The sequence below is a fragment of the Schistocerca nitens genome, chromosome 2 (assembly GCF_023898315.1).
Source record: "Schistocerca nitens isolate TAMUIC-IGC-003100 chromosome 2, iqSchNite1.1, whole genome shotgun sequence".
Taxonomy (NCBI): Eukaryota; Metazoa; Arthropoda; class Insecta; order Orthoptera; family Acrididae; genus Schistocerca; species Schistocerca nitens.
Genome location: NC_064615.1, coordinates 832173208 through 832180271, shown reverse-complemented (window position 1 = coordinate 832180271; position 7064 = coordinate 832173208).

The window sequence follows — 7064 nt, the reverse complement described above, 5'->3', positions numbered from 1 at the left end:
TTTTTCTTGTGAGCTAATTTTCGTGTTCGTAATATCGGGGTCACCACTGAAGTTACTATTATACACTACTGGCCATTAAAATTGCTACACCAAGAAGAAATGCAGATGATGAACGGGTATTCATTCGACAAATATATTATACTATAACTGACTTGTGATTACATTTTAACGCAATTTGGGTGAAGAGATTCTGAGAAATCACAATCTAGAACAACCACCTCTGGCCGTAATAAAGGCCTTGATACGCCTCGGCTTTGAGTCAAACAGAGCTTGGATGGCGTGTACAGGTACAGCTGCCCATGCAGCTTCAACACGATACCACAGTTCATCAAGAGTAGTGACAGGTGTATTGTGACGAGCCAGTTGCTCAGGCACCATTGACCAGACGTTTTCAGTTGGTGAGACATCTGGAGAATGTGCTGGCCAGGGCAGCAGTCGAACATTTTCTGTATCCAGAAAGGCCCGTACAGGACCTGCGGTAGTCCATTATCCTGCTAAAATGTAGGGTTTCCCAGGGATCGAATGAAGGGTAGAGCCACGGGTCGTAACACATCTGAAATGTAACGTCCACTGTTCAAAGTGCCGTCAATGCGAACAAGAGGTGACCGAGACGTGTAACCAATGCCACCCCATACCATCACGCCGGATGACACGCCAGTATGCCGATGACGAACACGCGCTTCCAACGTGCGTTCACCGCGATGTCGCCAAACACGGATGCGACCACCATGATGCTGTAAACAGAACCTGGATTCATCCGAAAAAACTGACGTTTTGCCATTCGTGCACCCAGGTTCGTCGTTGAGTACACCATCGCAGGCGCTCCTGTCTGTGATGCAGCGTCAAGGGTAACCGCAGCCATGGTCCCCGAGCTGATTGCCCGTGCTGCTGCAAACGTCGTCGAACTGTTCGTGCAAATGGTTGTTGTCTTGCAAATTTCCCCATCTGTTGACCCAGGGATCGAGACATGGCTGCACGATCCGTTACAGGCATGCGGATCAGATGCCTGTCATCTTGACTGCTAGTGATACGAGGCCATTGGGATCGAGCACGGCCTTCCGTATTACCCTCCTGAACCCACCGATTCCATATTCTGCTAATAGTCATTGGATCTCGACCAACGCGATACGATAAACCGCAATTGCGATATGCTACAATCCGACCTTTATCAAAGTCAGAAACGTGATGTTACGCATTTCTTCTCCTTAGACGAGGCATCACAACAGCGTTTCACCAGGCAACGCCGGTCAACTGCTGTTTGTGTATGAGAAAGCGGTTGGAAACATTCTTCATGTCAGCAGCCAGCTTAAAAGCTAATCATTTGCATATCACAGCATCTTCTTCCTGTCGGTTAAATTTCGCGTCTGTAGCACATCATCTTCGTGGTGTAGCAATTTTAATGGCCAGTAGTGTATATTGCTGAAATAACTAGTGGTGTACATGTCCCGCTTTTAACCCGCCCATGTTTGCCCGGTGGCCAGGCGGGCAGGCCGCCGCGCGTTGTCAACAGAACGGGCAGGCTGCTTCACTCCCAGCCAAGCCAAGCACAACCCAACCCGGGCAGGCTGCGGGAAACTTGCTTGCCTGCCCATATTACTGCTGAGCTGCGCTACGCAGCCGTTTAGTCTGCGCGAGTCATTGTCGTGTTATCAACGTTAATTAAAAGTTTTTATTTTACCTGAGCACCAAAAGACAAACCCCAACACTATATATATATATATATATATATATATATATATATATATATATATATATATATATATATATTGGAAAATCGACCGAAAAATTCGAAAATTTGAGAAAAACTGAAAGTGCGTTTTCATTGTGTCCGTGTGTTTGTATTGCATACAATCTTGATAAAATTTTGCACACTATATCTTGAAACCAAGAGGAAGGTCACAGTCTACATAAAATTTCGTAGGGTACATGGCAGAGGTTACTTTACCTAACGGAATTCGACAAATTGTACGTTTTTATTCCGACCTTGATGAAATTTGGCACACTTGATATTCAAAGCAGGATAAAGGGCGCTGTCTGCTTAAAATTCTCAATGGTGCATGGCGGAGGGCACTTTACACACTTCTACACCAACCTACAGTTTTAGTTTTAGTCCGATCTTGAAGAAACTTTGCGCACTTGACCATCAAGAGGAACATCACTGTCTACATAGTATTTCGGACAGTCCATGGAATAGAGTACCTTACAAAAGATTTTGACATCGTTTGCGGGTTACCATGAAAGTTGGCTCCATGTTTCCATGTAGAAGGTTTTTGAATATTTCCATGTGCATCTTTATATATATATATATATATATATATATATATATATATATATATATATATATATATATATATGTGTGTGTGTGTGTGTGTGTGTGTGCGTGTGTGTATATATGTATATATACATACATTTTTTAAACGAAATGTCTATGATCTTTTTGAAATTTGAGAGATGTCTGACACATTCTGTCACCGTGTTTAACAATTCGCGCACAGCAAATGTCGCTTAACAGTTGCAAACCAGTTTTGGTTGAGCGAATGTGTAATATTGGATGCAAAAAACCTTCATGGTAACGAAATGAATTTTCAGATTCAAAATATGATACCTGGCAAATTGATGACGTACAAGTCGGTTTATTCCGTTACTAACCAAGATGATGTAGTCAACTATCCTACGGAATTTTTAAATTCGCTGGATCTGCCCGGATTACCGCCTCCCAATCTGCAATTAAGTCGGATCGGCAATCATTATGTTGCGAAAGGTAAACCAGCCACGTCTTTGTAATGGAACCCGACTTGCGGTGAAGAAATTAAAGAACAACGTAATCGAAGCCACAATTTTAAAAGGAGAGTACAAAGGTTAAGACAGTTTGATTCCATGTATCACTATGATTCCGACCGACATGCCACTCGACTTTAAACGGTTATAATTTCCAGTGCAGCTTGCATTTGCCATGTCGATAGATAAATCGCAAGAGCAGTCGTTATATGTTTGAGGCATCAATCTTGAGAATCATGTTTTTCACACGGCCAATTGTATGTCACATATTCCCCTGTCTGGACACCTTCAACATCATTTGTTTACGCACCAGAAAACAAAACTATCAATGCTGCGTATCAAAAGTATTACAATAAATGCTGCCTAGCAATAAACTTTGACACTGCTTGACTGATCACCACAAAAGTTGACAGATATATATGAGTTTTCATAGATAGGTGAAGAAGAGATGAACTGAAGTGGCGGAGTCCAACAGAGAGGGGACGAGGAGAAGGATAGAGGGTGGGGGGAGATGGGCCAAGGCATGGGGAGGGAGGGCGGGAGGTGAACATAGAGATAGTGGGAGAGGAATAAATGGATAGAGAGAAAATAGGGGAGGGAAGATGGACTACGAGAGTATGGAATAAATAAATGCCCAGGCAACGCCCGGTTTTCAGCTAGTTGTCAGATATAAAAGGATTTCTTCGAGACTTCACAATTCTCAGTTTTGGATATTCTCAATTCAAACCACCATCAGATCACATCTCAAACAGGTTTGTGTAGCAAGCAGAACAATCACTGAAAATGGAGTTCCTTTGTACACTAAAAGCTACAATTAACCACCAGGGGCGTAGATAACGGGGAGGGTGGGGGGCAGGGGTACCCCCCCCCCCCCCCCCCCCCCCGAGCCCATGAACATAGTGTTTTTTGTTTTAGTGGAACGCAATGCAGTCTGTGTTGCAGGTTTCAACACTGAAATGGATGGATATTTGTACTAAAGAAGCGAAACTCCACCCCCCCAAAAACATAAAGAAGATTGGTCCCCTCCCCAGAAAAAATAAATTATCTACGTCCTTGATAACCACTGTACTGCAATGAGAACCAAATTAAGATTTTGTAAGTCTAGATTCTTTAACTTCAGTACGTTTCAGCCAAGTATTACACCAGTTATTCAAATATTTAACTACTTTTCCAGGATGTATTTTACTGGTTCTGTGAATTCATTCAAAGTTGTCAAAATCATTCTAAATTGCCAAAATGCATTTTAACAAAATCGAAGCACTTGTTACGTATCCAGTTCGTCTAAAAACTATAGTACTGGGAATACAATGGCGACTCTGAGCCATTTTTCGCGGCGTCTACGTTTGCGTCATGAGAGTCCACACTTGTAGTCTAGGTCTGCGTCATAGGGACCATAGTTCGGATCCTCATGATGCAGACTTAGACGACGAGTGTTTACTTGCATGATGCGAACCTAAACGACGACTGTAGACCCTCATTACACAGACCTAAACGACGAGTCTGAATCCTCATGGCGCAGACGTAGACGCTGTGGAGAGTGGCTCCGAGTTTCCATTATATTCCTACTACAACACATTCGTGGAAAAAGACGCTCTTCATTTTAAAAGCATTTGTAGTGTCTAGGTCTTCAGCATCTTGACCCTGCTTGTGGGATTCCCCTTAATATAGAAATACAGGAATAAAATTACATTTCGCAATGTGTGTGGAACTCAACAAAATAAATTGTAATTTAAACTCATAATGTGTATTGTCTTAATCCACAAATGAATATTTTATTTTGCAGAACACTTTTCAACATAAAATATTTACAAATTTTCCTTCAGTTCCCCTGAAAGTATTATTTAGTCCAAACCAGATACTCCTAAAAATATTTGGCTACTCTTGCAAACACAAGTAACAGAAAATGGTTTACGAACAATAATAAATGTCACTTGGGAGGATTTAAATCAAAAAGTTTAGTCTAAAATAAAAATGAACTCTATGCATTACAAAATTTCTATCTCAGAAATTGACGCCCAGAAAGCACAATTAGAAAAGTGCACTCTTAATTAGTAAATTTGCACTCAAACTCATAGTTTTCTGTTTAATGTTATACTGTATTCTTAATGTGTATGCTGATTAGTGTTTGAATTAATTATGACGAGATCGTTAAGTCTGTCTGTATTAAGACGTGATCGTTTTTCGCTAATTAGGTTTCCAGCGCAACTAAAAATTCTCTCACTAGAGGCACTAGTGGCTGGTATATTTAATATTTTTCTTGCCACACACGCAAGTCGAGGAAGTCGTTGGGAGTTATTTTTCCACCACTGTAGAATATCTCCCTCGTTCACACAGTGTTCTTACAAGTATCTGCTGACTTCATCATGTAGGAGAGGAGACTCTTCTGCCCAGTCCTCAAATTTCGCCATTTTGTACGGTCCTGGATTTGTTTCTTCGGTGCTGTGACTGGGCACTTGTACTGAAACTATACAGGTTCCAGTTAATAAGTTTTCACAAAATTTTCTCTACTTCAAAACATTCTGAAGAATATCTTGAACGCTTGATTTATAGACGTTCCGTTGCGATATGTAATACAACAGCGTTGTAACAGAACGGCCGTAGGTTCATTACTTAACGCTGCCTACTGAAAACTGGCTGGTCGATTGTGCATCTATTGTTTACAGTTGTTACCGTAGTTACTGCGCTGACGCCTTTTATACGTCAGGAATGAATTTAGTCTCGGAACGTTTTATACAGAGAGCATACTGCATGGGGGCTTAATTAAAATGCAATAATTTTAGTAGCAGTGTGTCCGGTTACGGAGTCTCGTAACCGGTTGGCCCTGAGTAGTATTAGTACGCAATCTGACTGCATAAAACAAAAATAAAGAATGACAAGAAATTTCCGTTAACACAATTGATTAATTAAGTTCAAAATGGCTCTGAGCATTATGGGACTCAACTGCTGAGGTCATCAGTCCCCTAGAACTTAGAACTAGTTAAACCTAACTAACCTAAGGACATCACACACATCCATGCCCGAGGCAGGATTCGAACCTGCGACCGTAGCGGTCTCGCGGTTCCAGACTGCAGCGCCAGAACCGCGCGGCCACTTCGGCCGGCGATTAATTAAGTCCCCTGCAACTATAAAAGCTACGAAACAACAAAGCACAAGTGTAACTGTTCTGTGTGTGGTAGTGTGACTCAACGTACATTTATCTGGCACGGTTCTTCCTCAATACGACAAGGTATTTTAAACACCATTTATAATGAACTAATTAAAAAACCAGAAATACTATAATTGCACATAGAAACCAGAATTACAAGTCTAATACATGAACACGAGACAGATGCTTTGTTGACTGAACCTGTGATCAAGAGGCATTGTCATTAAAGAAATGTGAAATAATTTTTCTTTTCCTCAATATATATTGACGAAAAATACACTGTGATCATTGCAACATCTTCCATCTATACATTACACCAACCGAACAGCATCTACTCTCTCGCCCAACAGAACAACAACTGCACTCGACATCCTCTGAACTAGTACTGCTCTCGATATCCTCTCAACAAGTACTGCCCCCGCAACCTCTGAACTACTACTGCACCAGTGGAGGCGGCGGAATAATAATCTTTGGCGCAATCTCTGGCGCTGTGACTCAGTGTAGCCCCCTTTCAATATACACATACACAAATCAGACTGTGTGGAGCCATTTACTATATTCTGTCAGTCGTTCGTACCTGTTAGTTCCAAAGATAGTAATTCTAGAAGATTACAAAGATGAAATTTTAACGGAAAATTAAAGAGGAAGTAATTTCCAAGAATGATTGCCTATCGAAGTCGCTGGGTCCAAACGATACCTATCGAACGTGCGATCGTAAATCGATCATGCGACTCCGGTGGCGGGCGTTGTGATCAATTATTTGTGATCCTCATTTTTATCTCCTTTCCGCCGTTCCCTTACTTGCTCTAAATTACATACCTTCGCGAATTATTTGTGAGTTGCTAGGGGAACCCAGGCGATTTATGTCGTTAGTAAGTGGGCTGTCTGGTGTTCTTGACGTTTCTTCGGCGGATTGTCTCACATGGGAGAATCTAATTCCATGTTTAAGCAGCGTAGAAAATTGTTAGACTTTTTGTCGCAAATATGGAGTACTACATCTACATTTATACTCCGCAAGCCACCCAACGGTGTGTGGCGGAGGGCACTTAACGTGCCACGGTCATTACCTCCCTTTTCTGTTCCAGTCGCGTATGGTTCGCGGGAAGAACGACTGTCTGAAAGCCTCCGTATGCGCTCGAAT